This window comes from Humulus lupulus, chromosome 6 (assembly GCF_963169125.1).
Source record: "Humulus lupulus chromosome 6, drHumLupu1.1, whole genome shotgun sequence".
Lineage (NCBI taxonomy): Eukaryota > Viridiplantae > Streptophyta > Magnoliopsida > Rosales > Cannabaceae > Humulus > Humulus lupulus.
In genome coordinates this window covers 161,534,544-161,550,671 of record NC_084798.1, presented here as the reverse complement: position 1 = coordinate 161,550,671, position 16,128 = coordinate 161,534,544, and positions in this window count along the sequence as shown.

Below are 16,128 nucleotides of genomic sequence, written 5' to 3'. Positions count from 1 at the left end.
TCGTCATGGTTATAAAAATTCACGAATTATCACAAATTCATATAATATCATTTATCAAAACAATATTCCACATAATTCTTCATCAGCTCGAACCGGCTACTGAAGTGTGTTCAAAACACAGGACCTCACAATTTTATTGTTATTAAAAAATAAATAAGATTGTTATTTTGTACAATTAAAGTTGAAGAAATGTTTTAGTTAAATAATATTTCTAATAAAAATTATGAATGGAAAATGTATCATTTAAAGGAATAAAATAGTAATAATCAATTTGGTAATTTATTTTATGCTTACTGAATTTTTGTGAAATTGACAAGAAAATAAAGGAGTAAATATTACCAACATCAAAGCAAGTTTCAAGAACCGTCTCACGTATGCATGTTACATGTGAGATTACTTTTACGTTCTAATATATGTTACTTAATCAAATCCACAGTTCTTGTTTTGAAACCATTGAGAATTACTTAGTAGAACTGACATTATCCTCTTATGATTTTATGTGACATTGCTGTATGAATAAAGTTGTGGTGCAACTTGTTCCACGTGTGCATGACTCATGCATACATGGAGTATGTTTGTGTGATATGTTACGTTTTACTTGATATTAAGACAAGTGTTTGATTGACTATTCTAGGTTCGTTGTGAGGCTATCTCACATTCTATAACTTGGACTTGAGGTAAGAAAGTTAGTTAGATTTTCTTATGCGATTATGTTGAATGTATGAGAAATAAATTATGAGATAAATTGTTATGTATGTATGTGTGGTATGAAAAACAAAGTGTTGTTAGCATGCCGAAACACGATACAACAAAGGAGCTACTAAGGTATGACATAACTCATAAGGCGGACGCGCTAAAAGGCCCACGAGGGCAAGAGAAGGATTTATCGGGTTATGCTTTACTAGTTACCTCATAGAAATGATACTTTATTTATTTATGATGAAATTCATATAAAGTGTATGTTATTATGAAATGTCTATGGTATGTCATTTTAAGTTATGTATGTTGAGAATAACCTTGTATTGCTTTTTATTTGCATTATCGTTCTTGTTTGTACTTCCTTACTAGGCTTTTAACTCGCCCCCTTACTTTCCCCATTTCAGGTAGACGATAGATTTTCTACCTAGCACGCATGGTTATCTGGGGAGTTCCATAGTCAAATTGTGTATGTCGTGGGCTGCAATGAATGAAAAACAATTTAGAAACATCAATAGACATTTTTTAGGGTTTATTATGTTTATTTACATGACTTTTTTATTTTCTATTTTAAATTGCATAAAATACACTATATTTTTATTTAAACAAATGGGCCCATAATGCATGTTTTAATAAGGCCCCACTGAACCTTTTGAATAATTGTGGAATTTTTGTAAATAACCATCAATTAGTAGTCTTTTGCAAACGATAGTAGAATAGGGCATTTTACAAATGCTATCAGAGACAGTCATTCATGTTTCAAAGAACCCCTCTGCATACATACTAAAGACTAGGAAAGTCTCATCTCACTGTGTCGTAAGTATTCTCTACTTGTGTTATTGTAACGCCCCAATTTCACGGGACATTACTTGTGTGAAAATTAAATAAAAATTTAAGAAGAATAATTAAGTTTGACTTTTATTGAAATAAAAATGACTTCCATATATTGAAATAAAAATAGATTCTGGAATCCTTAGTTAAAACAAAAACATTCAACTACTACCTTAGCATACTACATAGGTTTTAAAACAACTCATAAAATACTCGAAAGTAACAGTTGCATAAAATCATAAAACGCGTCAAATAAACGTGGGACATTAACCTCTAAGGTCAAGATATTCTAAACATGTACTTCCTGCCACCGCAGCCCTCCAACTCATTGTTGCACACATTTTTCCTTTACCTGTATATAGAGTACCCGGGAGCCAAGCCCAGCAAGAAGAGCTATATAGGACATAATCCCCCCAAACCCAAAACATAATACCAAGTTACAAGAATATGTATTTCTTTAACCTTTACACACATGTTATACGCATCATAACATACTATTAACATGATATACAAATAGTTATAACACATATTTACTTTGTACACAGGTGTCCACTCTTTTTCCCTTAAATGCAATAGCAATCCAATTCCACAATATGTCGTTTTAAGTAGTCATAGCGAGCCCTATGTCAAACATCGTACAACTTTCTTCTTTTAGAAAATTATATTAAAACAAATCGTCATGCAAGTGCCCTCACACTTCCCAGGACCCAAATCACTCTCAAGTGTCCCCAAGAAAATCCTAAGAGCACCAAACATAAAACTCAAAGCAAAAACGTCGAACCCAAATCAAGTCGAGCAAAACAACAAAAACGTCATTTCTGGGTGTACGGCGCGGTTGCGCCCTATGTCGTTTCCAGAATTCGCATGTGCGATTTCTCTTTCATGTTCATCACCTCCAAATGACCTAAACCTCAAAAAATCTACATTTAAACCCAGTTTCATCCCCAAACTAATTACATAATACCCTCAACATGTTCTACTCATAATAACAACATTAAAATAGTAAAATACATTCATCATGGCTCATGCATTGTTAGGGTACAAGAACCCTAACTTTGTCTTCCTCATCAAGCTATTTCAAAAATCAAACCAGTAGATCAATGATCAGCCATTTATTCACCCTAATCATGTTTCTAACCATTATATAACAACAATATAGACCATAGCATGCACTTCTATCATTTAAAAATAATCTACCATCCACATCTACCCATATCACCATTATCTTGCATTAAAGCTTAAGAACTTTAATGGAAACTTTAATTAAAACTTAAGAATGTACAAGAAATCGTACCCCGCGAACTCAATAGCCCTTGATAACAAATTTTTCCTTCAATATCGGTCCAAAGAACCTTTAAGATCCAAGCTTGACAAGAGAACTCCTCTTCTTCTTCTTCTTCTTCTTCAATGATTCCAAACCCTAACCCTAGATCATCTTAATCTATTTATAATCATCCCCAAACTACAATTCTATCCCTTATCCTATGCTCCACATTAATTCACCTAGGCCCTTAATAGTAATTTACTTCTAAACTAATAGTTTGAACTCTTAGAAATTATAATTTCTACCATAAATTTCATAATTGCACTTTAACCCCAAATCTTAGATATTCCTGACAAATATGTCCCTACTACTTGAAAGAACACATGGGATCATTGTCTTCATTCTTTGGACAACCATAAACGCACAGTAATTAATTCATACATTTTAATATTATGAAACATATTCATATAACATAAAACACATAATTCACAAAATGATATACCAATTTCCTTGTACCACAACAAAATACCAAAATACCCCGTTTAAGGAAAGCGGATATTATAGTTATTTGCTTTACTTTCTTTTAAGTTTTAGTACTATGTTTGCAGACCTTTTATTATGCCTCCAAAAATTAGAACTTCTAGAAAGAACTACTCGAAGTGATCCATAGGATCTTAAGGGTTAGGATAGATTAGGTAAACAGTGGAGATGAAAGGATTTCAGCCCTCTAAAAGATTTCTGGTGCATATGAATGCATCAAATGGATGAGATGGACCATAGGAAATCGCAAGTATGACACTGTCAAGTTTCGAGTAAAGTGGAGAATGTAATACGACAATAGTATAATATAATTGGACACTATCAAGATCAAAGGAAACACAAGCTTTATGATAACATAATTAATAAGTTAGAAGACACTGGTTAGGGAGTTTACTCCACTACATTATCTTGCGAGGTGATGTAGTTAACTATATAGATACTCGCAGTTGCGAAGGAGTCTTCAGCAGAGGAGCATACAAAGTGGACACACCACAACATTTGGTAGCGAACAACAACAAAACCTCGATGGAGTGGATGGTGACTAAGGACATGGTGAGGCCAGTAAATCCATGACAACAGAGTTCAACATAGAGGACAATAACAAGCTATGAACAGATGCAATAATGAGGACAAGTAATGAGTTGCGGCATGAAAAAACAAGACAAAGGCTACTGGTACAAGCTAAGGATTACCAGAGGCAACAAGATAATTAGCAATCCTAAATAAGGATGTTAGAATTTGGTGGATGTGGTTAAGCAGACACGAACTTCAGACACCATGACCTGGACTTTGTACAAGTCTTTAGCATAAAGTACTACATCGTTGTAGTGCTACCAACTAGAGTTGATGAGTTTACGACACTAATGCAAGGAAATCTTTCACTCATAGAATATGCGCAGAATAGGGCATTTTACATATCCTTATGCCTCTGCAGCGGGCAGTTTTATGTAAGTCATGTTGTGTAAAAGACCTGACATTTGTTATGCAGTTGGGATAGTTAGTCGTTATCAATCCATTCCAAGATTGAGTCATTGGGTTGCAGTAAAGAATTTAATCAAGTATCTTATGAAAACTAGAGAACATATGCTAGTACACTCAGGTGGTGACCTGAGTCCCATTGGTTACACTGATTTTGATTTTCAATCAGGCAGAGAAAGTCAAAAATTGACTTCTGATTCAGTGTTCACACTTGGTGGAGGAGTTGTAGTATGGCACAGTATCAAACAAACTAGTATTGTAGATTATACCATGGAAGGTTGTGAAGCACCTAAGAAGGTTGTGTGGCTCAAAAATTTCTATATTGATCTAGAAGTTTCACCACAAGAAAAAGACTCTACAGCGACAACTTTTGTCATCGTTGTAGATCAAGAAGTCGTTGTTGTAGGTCCGTATGTGTAGCAACTTACAGCGATGACAAAATGCAATTATCGTAGTAGTGTTTTACTATAGTGACGACATGTCGGTCATAATGGGGAATCCTTTTTTTGGTTGGACTATGATATTACGATGACATGTTTTCACTGTTGGAGGTTACAAAATTTGAAATTTTGAATTTAAAAAATTCCTACAGTGACCACATGTCCTCATTGTAGGTCCGTCGACCGCCCCATATACAGCGATGACATATCATCACTGAAGAGAGTGTGGGTTTGTATGCCTATAGCGACACCATGTCATCATTGTAGTGTCACGAAAACTCACATTTTCGTGTTCAGCGAGCACCCTACGGCTACGGCATGTCGTCGCTGTAGGTATACAATTTTTTTAAAAAAATTAATTAATTATATTGAATAAAATTTATTTAATGAAATATTAAATATTAATTAATTAAATAAAACAAACTTATTTAATTAAATAATAAAACAAATTTAATAATATCAGTCTCCAAAATGTAAGATAACAAAACATAAGTAGTATTGTCTCCAAAATAAAAAAAAACAACACAAAATATTAATAAGTTCAAATAATAATATAATAAAACTAAATGTCATCAAAATCAATTCCAAAGTCATTATCTTCGGTCTATTATGGTGGTTGTGGTGGTTGCTATTGTGGTGGTTGTGGCTGCTGTGGTGTTGTGGTTGAAAGCTTGCCATCGGATTTGCTGCTTGCAAAAATTGTTGCATTTGCTGGAAGTTGTTGTTCATAAAGGCTGGACTGAAGTGCTGAATCATGGACTAGAAAGCCTCAGATGGTACCACTGGAGGGCCAACTTTGGTGGACAGAAACGGTGATACCTCTTATTGTGAAGATGATCAAATGGCGCTTGAGACAAAGGTACTAGTGCCATTTAACTTGCATCCAATGTCTTGGTTGTGGCCATGACGTTGACCAAGTACCTTTGAGATGACTTGTGTCTCATTGACAGTGGCACTTCCTGTAGAAGATTGGGATTGGGATTGGGATTGTGTCTGGACTTCTTGCTGCATGGCATCCTGCAGTTTAGAAACAAGATAATTAATACATAATATAATTGAATAATATACATATATACAAAACTTAGAAAGTTACTTATATATGAATCCTTAGCATTCGTGTTCACTCATCCACGTGTCTGATGATTGTGCATGTCATGGAACATATCGATAATGTTGGGAGTTCCTTAGTCTGAAGATTCATCTTTAGAAAACAAAATTTTTAAAAATCTCAGTTAAATATTGAAATTATTATTAAGATAACTTAAAATATTTCAATTATCTATATATTTTTATTTACCTTCTTAAATCGAGCAAAATCATAAGAAGTTGATCCATGGAGACTTGGATACTTACGTTTTGCTCTGTTGGCGGCATTTGCCTTTGCGTGCCATGAACTGTGGAGTGGTGAAAAGGTCAACCAACTTTTGCCAACTCTCGTTTTCCATGTCCTTCGGTGTAATCTTTCTGGCTGCCTCGATATCATCATACCCTCCATGTTCATCAAAGTGTCTTTTCTTGCGACCTTTTCTATCCTTGTAGTGATCTTGAAACTCTTGCTCAATCCCAGTCTCTATCAGTTTCCACTCAGGGAGAGATTGGGGAAGAATGAAAAATTCCTTAAAAAAATGGTGAGACTTTTTAAATTATTAAAAATACATTACATGTGAATAAGTTGATAAATTTACCTTAAGCTTTTGCATCAATCCTATCTTGTGCTAATCTGGAACACTATGCCACGAGTCATAATTTAACGGGACATTGTGACCAATAAGGTTACCAATAAGTCTCGTGAAAAATGTCCCAAAATCACCAACTTCTTTGTAGGTTCCCTCCTTCAGATCAAATTGTAGAGCCAACTGACCTTTATTGTTTTTGGATCGAGACCGACCTCTTCTTTTTACAGGAGTCGCTGCATATGTTAATTAAATTGAATAAAATAATAACAATTTCCATTTATTGATAAAAGATAGACTAATTATAGTATATTACATGTCTCACAGAAGTAGGAACTCGGGTGGGATCTGGAGGAGGATCATCCGCTCCATCACCGCCATGAGAACGAGCAGCAGTAGCAGACATATCTTTGTAGTTTAAATATTTATTAACTTAAAATCAGTTATAGTAGAGATTAATTACATAACTTAAATCATTTCGACAATGCATTTGAAACTATTGAAAAACAAACATTGTTGAGAAAAGTCATATACTGATTGAAAAGTCTTGAAATTAAAACATACAAATATTAATATGAATATGCATAAGAAAATATTATTCATCATCGATGTCGATTCCTACATCATCATCTATACTTTCTAAATCATCTTCACTAATTTTGTCATCGTCATTGATGAAATCATCATCGACATCCAGAACAGATCGAGACGTTTCCCCAATTATGCTGGTGTGACCAGGTCGATCCAAATGCATAATCTTCAACTCTCCTAATTCCACATTGAGTACAAAATTTGATGAAGTGCTATCATGCACGATATCAACCTCATTATCATCATCAATACTTGGATGATCCCGGATCTTTCGATGATTGACTTCTTCTACTACATTCCAATTTTTGTTTCTTGAAGGATCTTCCAAGTAGAAAACTTGTTTTGCTTGAGTGGTGAGAATAAATTGATTGTTCTTGTACCATTCAAAATCAATCATGATACTAGTTATGTTATTCTCAGTCACATTTCAACCCTTGCTTGAATCAGTTTTGAACCATTTGCATCGAAACAATACTACCGAGTAACCATGGGAATAACATAACTCTACAATCTCCTCAAGTTGGCCATAGACAGCAAAACCATCAGTTCCTGGCACCGAAACCCCACTATTTTGAGGGGTACGTATTTCGTCACGACTATGTGCCAAGAACTTCACAAAGTTAACAATGCAAGATGTGTAGGTGTATGCATTCTGATTGGACCTGTTTGCTAATTTGAATAATTCATCAGTACACTCAGTTGACTGTACTTGTCGCAAACGACCCATCTATAGAGTATGACAAAAAAAATAAAACACAATGAGATGAGGATTAATAGATAGAATTTTGTAAGAATTCTAGTTTCGATAATTTACCTTCAATTTAAACCAGCTAGGGAAATCTTTTTAAAGATTTACGTTTGAATTTTCTCGAAGGCATTCACTGTATAGCACAAGGATTAAGGTAAGATAATAGTTTGCTATGGATTCAATTTAATGAATTCATATATGTGTTGAGCTACTTACTCCATATATGGTTGGATTTCAGGAAAATTGTTGAGTACAAACTACTCCGCTTCTTTTTGATGAAGATAGTCAAGGGATATGATTTTCTTTTTGCTACTTGAACGACATTGTGAATAAAAAATTGACAGTTGTCATTTAGGAATAACAATATCCGCATTTCTTTCCGGATGATTAAATTGAGTCTGTATGCCCTGAAGATATTGTGAACAAAAAGTCAAAGATTCATTGGCAACATAACCCTCCACTATAGAACCTTCAGGGCGCGCCTTATTTCTGACATAACTTCTTCATATATCGCTCAAACGGATACATCCACCTCATGTAAACTGGTCCTCCGAGGATAGCTTCTTGTTGTAAATGAAGAATTAAATGAATCATTATGTCAAAAAAAAGCGGGAGGGAAAATTTGTATCAATTGATCTTCTGCATTCTCCATGTCCTGAACAACCAATGTACGAGCACAAATTTGCTTAAAGAAATTGCAAAGCTCAAAGATTTTCTTCGAAATAGACTTATCCAAGTAGCCTCAAACTCCTACCGACAACAGACGTTGTATAACAATGTGACAATCATGGGATTTCAACACAAAAATGTTGCATCATTGTTAGTTACTTTCTTAGAGAAATTTGAACCGAAGCCATCAGGAAGTCTAACTCCTTTTACAAATTGACAAAAAAACAATCTATCATCCAGTGTGAAACAGCACATAGGATGTGGTTTGATCAACTTCGTACCGTCTTCCTTGAGGTGCAACTCTTCTCAGATACCCCTGTTGGTATTTATAGATCAAATCAGAGATTATATGCAGCGGAACAACAATAAATATTGTTAATTTAACCCCACAAGATTTCTAGATCTCTTTCTTCACATACATATATATATTGAATCAAAGAGATGAATAGAAAAATTACCTCAAGTCCTTCCTTGCTGCTATCTTTTTGAACGGCAAAATCCGTGAGATCTCACACCAAGATCTTCCAAAATGTTCTCAACACACAAAGAACGAGTGTGGGCTCATTATACAAAACAATAGGAAAAATATATTTATCAGATGTTCTCAACACATGAGATCTGATAAAGTTTGGACCTAAATTTGTTAAGAACAGTGACCTATGCTTGTAACACTGTTCTATTTCTCTCAGGGAGATTTCACGATATATTTTCTATTTCTGAAAAGTATCACTCTGAAAAACTGATCTCCTTTATTTAATATATCCAATATATATTAAAATAAATAATATTAGTTATTTGAAACAATTTAAAATTAACTAATAAGTTATCAGATTTTTGTTTGAATAATAATATTTTAATCACATTAAAATATCTCATTATTTATTTAATATTTAAATAACTAGAATTATTGAACCAAGATTCTCCTGGAATCTTCTTATGCGTGTAGCACAGTGTCTGTGCAATGTGCTACACACCCAACCCATGCTAGGGAGGGCATGTGATTTTCCCAATTTTCATCATTATTTAAATACCAAAAATCTCAAAAATAAATTAATTCAAAATTAATTATATTTTTATTAAATCAAATAATTAATTAATTAATTAATTACACATAATTATACAACAAGTCATTTTGCCCATTTTTGTATTTATCTTTGTCATTGTTTGTTTGAGCCATTTCGGAGACCATGGACCTATAACATTAAGCTCCAATAAATTAAATCTAAATAATTAAACTCTTTAATCATAATAGTTAATTTATTAATTCTGATATTTCTCCACTATAAATTCATAATTGAACTCTTTATGTTATAGATATACTTTTACAGAAATCTTATTTTAAGTTGTCCATTGATATAACCATCTTACAATAGTTCAACCCTCTAATTAATTAGTTCATAAATTAGAATGGAAGAATTACCATTTTACCTTTCTAATTTACTTCTTATTCCTTAAGTACCATTAATTCACTAGTGAATAATTAATCTATAAACAAATTATATATTTGAGCTTAAAATCATTCAGTTCCAGAATTCACCCTTAGGGGAACCAATATACGATCAGTTAGGAAAGATTAGATTTCGTATTGTTGATACATGTTCCCAGCCATCCATGATACTAAATCTCCAAAACAAAAGTCATTAGCCTCAATCTATGAATAGACCTTAACGAATAAATCAAAAGATTTAATAAACATAAACATGAGTTCATGAACACTCGGGATTTAGGTTGATCTATAAATGATCATTAGTTAGGATATGAATTACAAATCTTTATTATTAAATGGTTTTTGGATAAATACTTTTAATCATATCAGTCCTTGTCATATATAATCATATTATATAAAGCAGCTTTACCGAGATGTCTAACCAAATAAATATCAGAGTATCGGAAATTAAATGTGATGCATGAGCACAATTAAAACACATAAAATAAAGTATTAATTTCCACGATAAAACTTTCTAACCATTAAAGTGTCGCCTTAGGGTTGGTAAAATTAATCTTAGAGAATTTATAAGACATTCTTATCTTTATTGTTTAAAACTTAAAATAACTCATTATTTCTCTTTTAAACATTAAAGTACCGCTTAGTTTGGTCAAGTTATGATTATCCACTGCAAAAGCTTAATCATAACTTTGTGAGTGTAACCCATTATTTCGGAGTTCATGACTTAACTTAGGACATGCCACCTTAAGGTCAGTTAAACCTAAAATACATCATTAGTTCCTATCTTTGTAAGAAATATAACATTGTTATTAACATATCTAGACACCTTCCTTAGGGGGATGGAAACAAAGTCGTCGCGAGGCGCTACTCATATCTCATGGTGTTATATTAATAATGGAGACCACGGGTTATGTTGAGTTATCAACCCTCTCCCACTCACTATTTTGAAATAAATGTTTTTAACCTAATTAATTCCAAATTAATTATAGATCCTTTAAACTTTATGAACATAATTAAAATTGGTAAGAAAGCATGTTTCTAGGTCCATATCCAATTTTAAATTACCAATTATATTCATCTAAACTTTTCTAAAAAACAATTTTAAAAGAAAGTCGGTTTAAAGAAATTAAGTCATAAAGACTTAAAAAAAACGGTGTGATTTTTTACCAAGTTTTCAAAAAATAAAACTAAGTAATTTATATGCAATTGGTATCGCAAAACAAATCATATAAACATATAGGACAATCCTAATAATCATGTTTCTACCAATAAGATGCATGATAATAACTGTGTGGTTTTTTTATGTATGGCACAAAATGCATGAACATATTATCAATCACATGAAAAAAATTATTTAAATAAATAAACAATAAATGTTGAACCGGGTGCTTTTGGGTATTTCTAATTTTACAACCTCTTTATAAAATAAAAATCGCCTTGATCTCCATCGGGCTTCTTCACTTTACTTTCGGTAGGATATGTGTCGTTGGTCCAGAATAATAATAAGGAAACAATTTTCTAATTAACTTGATTAATTAAAACAAAACTTTTAAATAATCATAATTTTATTTTCCACTAATTAAAACAACTTTTATTAAAAACAGAAATAAATTTAATTAAAATCTGGTATTTTGAAAAATAAATTTTTAAATAAGATATTCAAAAAAAAGTTTGTTAAGATAAAAAAAATATCTCATTATTTAAATATCAAATTTCTAACAAATAGGATATTTAACATTTTAAAATTTTATAAAATAATATAATAATTTCAAAAAAAATAAAAAAAATTGGACCAGTAAGATAGGGACACGTGGCACTGAAATGTGCTGTCGCGGCCTACTGTACGGATCCGTACGAATGAGTCCGTACGGCATCCCCGGCAGTGGCTCGGAGGATGGCCTCAGAGGAACGGTGGCTGAATTCTGAATCCCGAGCTCCGTTTTGACTTTGTGTGATCGGAATTACAATTTTATGATTTCAAAAACCAAATAAAATTACATATATTCTATGTCTCATAATGGCTTACACAATGATCTAATCAAGAACAAATCCTAACCCAAAAATACCATACAAGTAACGATTCAACAGTCTCATTCATTCAATCATATTAAGTCATCTATTCATTCATCATAAATAGATAAATATATGCATAGAACTAAACCCACACAGATTCAATATATATATATATGTGAAGATGCTCTGGTACCATTTGTTGGTATTTATAGATTGAATCAGAGATTCCCACAAGATTTCTAGATCTATTTCTTCACATACATATATATATTGAATCAAAGAGAAGAATAGAAAAATTACCTCAAGTCCTTCCTTGCTGCTATCTTTTTGTACGGCAAAATCTTTGAGATCTAACAGCAAGATCTTCCAAAATGTTCTCAACACACAAAGAACGAGTGTGGGCACAAAGAACAAGTGTGGGCTCGTTATACAAAATAATAGGCAAAATATATTTATCAGATGTTCTCAACACATGAGATCTGATAAAGTTTGGACCTAAATTTGTGAAGAACAATGACCTATGCTTGTAACACTATTCTATTTCTCTCAGGGAGATTTCACGATATATTTTCTATTTCTGAAAAGTATCGCTCTGAAAAACTGATCTCCTTTATTTAATATATCCAATAGATATGAAAATAAATAATATTAGTTATTTTAAACAATCTAAAAATAACTAATCAGTTATCAGATTTTTTTTTAAATAATAATATTTTAATCACATTAAAATATCTCATTATTTATTTAATATTTAAATAACTAAAATTGTTGAATCGAGATTCCTCTGGAATCTTCTTGTGTGTGTAGCATAGTGTCTGTGCACTGTGCTACACACCTAACCCATGCCAGGGAGGGCATGTGATTTTCCCAATTTTCATCATTATTTAAATACCAAAACTCCCAAAAATAAATTAATTCAAAATTAATTATATTTTTGTTAAATCAAATAATTAATTGATTACACATAATTATACAACAAGTCCTTTTGCCCATTTTTGTATTTATCTTTGGCATTGTTTGTTTGAGCCATTTTGGGGACCATGGACCTATAACATTAAGCTCCAATAAATTAAAACAAAATAATTAAACTCTTTAATCATAATAATTAATTTATTAATTCAGATATTTCCCCACTATAAATTCATAATTGAACTCTTTATGTTATAGATATACTTTTACAGAAATCTCATTTTAAGTTGTCCATTGATATTACCATCTTACAATAGTTCAACCCTCTAATTAATTAGTTCATATATTAGAATGGAAGAATTGTCATTCTACCTTTCTAATTTACCTCTTATTCCTTAAGTATCATTAATTCACTAGTGGATAATTAATCTATAATCTAATTATTTATTTGAGCTCAAAATCATTCAGTTCCAGAATTAACCCTTAAGGGAACCAATAAATGATCCATGAGGAAAGATTAGATTCCATATTGTTGATACATGTTCCCATCCATCCATGATATTAAATCTCCAAAACAAAAGTCATTAGTTTCAATCTATGAAGAGACCTTAACAAATGAATCAAAAGATTTAATAAACATAAACAGGAGTTCATGAACACTCGGGATTTAGGTTGATCTATAAATGATCATCAGTTATGATATGAATTACTAATATTTATTATTAAATTGTTTTTGGATAAAGACTTTTAATCATATCGGTCTTTGTCATATATAATCATATTATATAAAGCACATTTACCGAGATGTCTTACCACATCAATAATATGAATCTAGATTATTTGTATCAACATGATACTTAGTAAACCGTACTTACAACCCTAATTAAAGAATTCCATAACTTAAATTTGTTGTTGACTATTTTTATTCATTCATGTGATCTTATTTCTCTCGTACTAATACAAGATCACATTCTCAATAATGAATATGAAATTTTTCTGATATTTACAAAAGAGTTATTCAAACAATAATTCAATAATCTAAATATAACAATAATAGACAATTGTATTTATTTATTCATTGAAATAATAAATGTCTTTTACATGCTTTTAGGACATACTCCTAACAATCCTAATTCTTCAAATCTACTTGTGCGCTGGTGGTGTCTTTAGAATTCTCATTCATAGGAAAAGTACCGAGTAAACTGTCGCAAACATTTTTCTCTACATGCATCATATCTAAATTGTGCATCAATTCTAGTTCGGACCAGTAATCAAGTTCAAAGAAAGTACTCTTTTTACTCCAATTAAGCTCTTTTGGATCTCGCTTTCTTTTCACACCCTCGAAACTGACATATTTACCTGGCAAACGATCTAGAACATGCGCTAATTGTTCGTGTATGTCTTGACTCCTGAATTTTCTTTGAGGACTTCCTTTTTCATGATTCCATCAAACAAGTGACTCTTCCTCTACTTATGCGTAGAAGATAAGAATCTTCTATTACCAACATAAGTCGTCTTCCCAATTACCCGACATGAAAGAGTGACTTTGTTGCATGAAGGACATGCCATATGTCCTTGGCCACTCTAACCAGACAAACTACTATGGGCCAAAAAATCATTGATAGCTCATTATAGTGTTGCACGCATTCTGAATACAATGTTCGTTGCAGCGTCTCTGGTTTCAACTCCTTCATCCCACAACTCCTTCAATTCATCTACCATAGGCCTCAAAAAGACATCCATGCCCTTCCCAGGTGATTTCATACCAGGAATCCATAAGGTCAACATGAATGATGACTCTTTCATGCACAACCAAGGAGGCATATTGTACGTGCAGAATATTACCGGCCACATGGTGTAAGATAGACTCATGTTACCAAATGGATTAAAACCATCAGTAGCCAAACCAAATCAAAAATTTCTAGGTTCTTTTGAAAAATTAGGATATCTGGAATCAATTTGTTTCTAAGCACCCCCATCAACAGGATGGTACATCACACCATCGTCTCTCGACCGTCCCGTACTATGCCAGGTCATATCATTTTTTGTATGTCTTGAACCATAAAGACACTTCAGCCTAGGAGTGAAAGGGAAGTACTGCAACACTTTGTGGGCGACTTTTTTCCCCTTTGTGTCTTTGTCAACCCATCGTCTCTCACCACATATAGGACAACTCTATTTTTGGGAATTCTTCTTCCAAAACAAACAACAGTCATACTTGCAAGCATGAATTGATTGATAACCTAACCCTAACTTCCTCATTTTTTTCTTAGACTCATAGAATGAAGCCGGAATCTTATTCTCCTTCGGGTACTATTTGTCCATTTATTCATAACCTTCATGTGCATCATCTTTGCCAAGAAGTTCAAGGAAGACAATCAAGTACAACCAGGGTATAACTTAGCTTCGACCTCTTGAAATAGGTCATCAAATTGATTCTCTTCACTATTGCCATCACCATCTGAAATTCCTTCATTTACGCCTTCTTTGTTAGTGCCTTGTTCACCAATAACATCATTGATGATGTCAATCATCTCATTAGTCACTGGAGCCCCGTCGTACACTACTGGAGGCATATCAACTTCACCGTGCTAGGTCCATTTCACGTATCGCTGCAGAAACTCATATTTGTGTATGTGAGCCTCCACCACATCTAGTTTCTAATTCAACATATTGACACACTGAACGCATTGACATTTGACTTCTCCCAAATCATTCACATGATTCTTGGTCATTTGTATAAATGCTTGAAGACCATTCCAAAACTCATTAGAGTTACGTCGTCTATTTGTTATTCAACTCTTGTCAATCGTCATAACTAATTCAAGTGAAAAATAAACTATCACAATGTGATAATCATAAAAAACTACATTTATTTATTAATAATTTTTTTTTGATCAAGAAGAATGAAAACTTCATTAATCTACTGAACAAATACACCCTCCAACTCTCCAAGAGCTCCTAAAAAGGAAGCTCCTCCAAACAGTACAAACTAATTACATAAGTAATCTCATCAAGTAATTTCTCTCAAGCCTATTCAAGTTTCTATTTTTTACAAATTGTAATCTATACTTCACTATATTTTTTACATCATTCACAATATGAGAAACTGAATTGGAATAGCCTTCAAAAAAAACCCTATTCCTATTAATCCAAACACAATAGCTGATTGCTGCAAGAACAGCAACATTGATACAATGCACCATTCCTGCCATTTTCAAGTTCAGCCAACTAGTCCAACCATTGTAATCTTTGGCCAAGCACGCATGCCTAACCAATCAAAGATCTGATCTCTTACTCTTCGAGACAAACTGCATCTGAAGAACAGC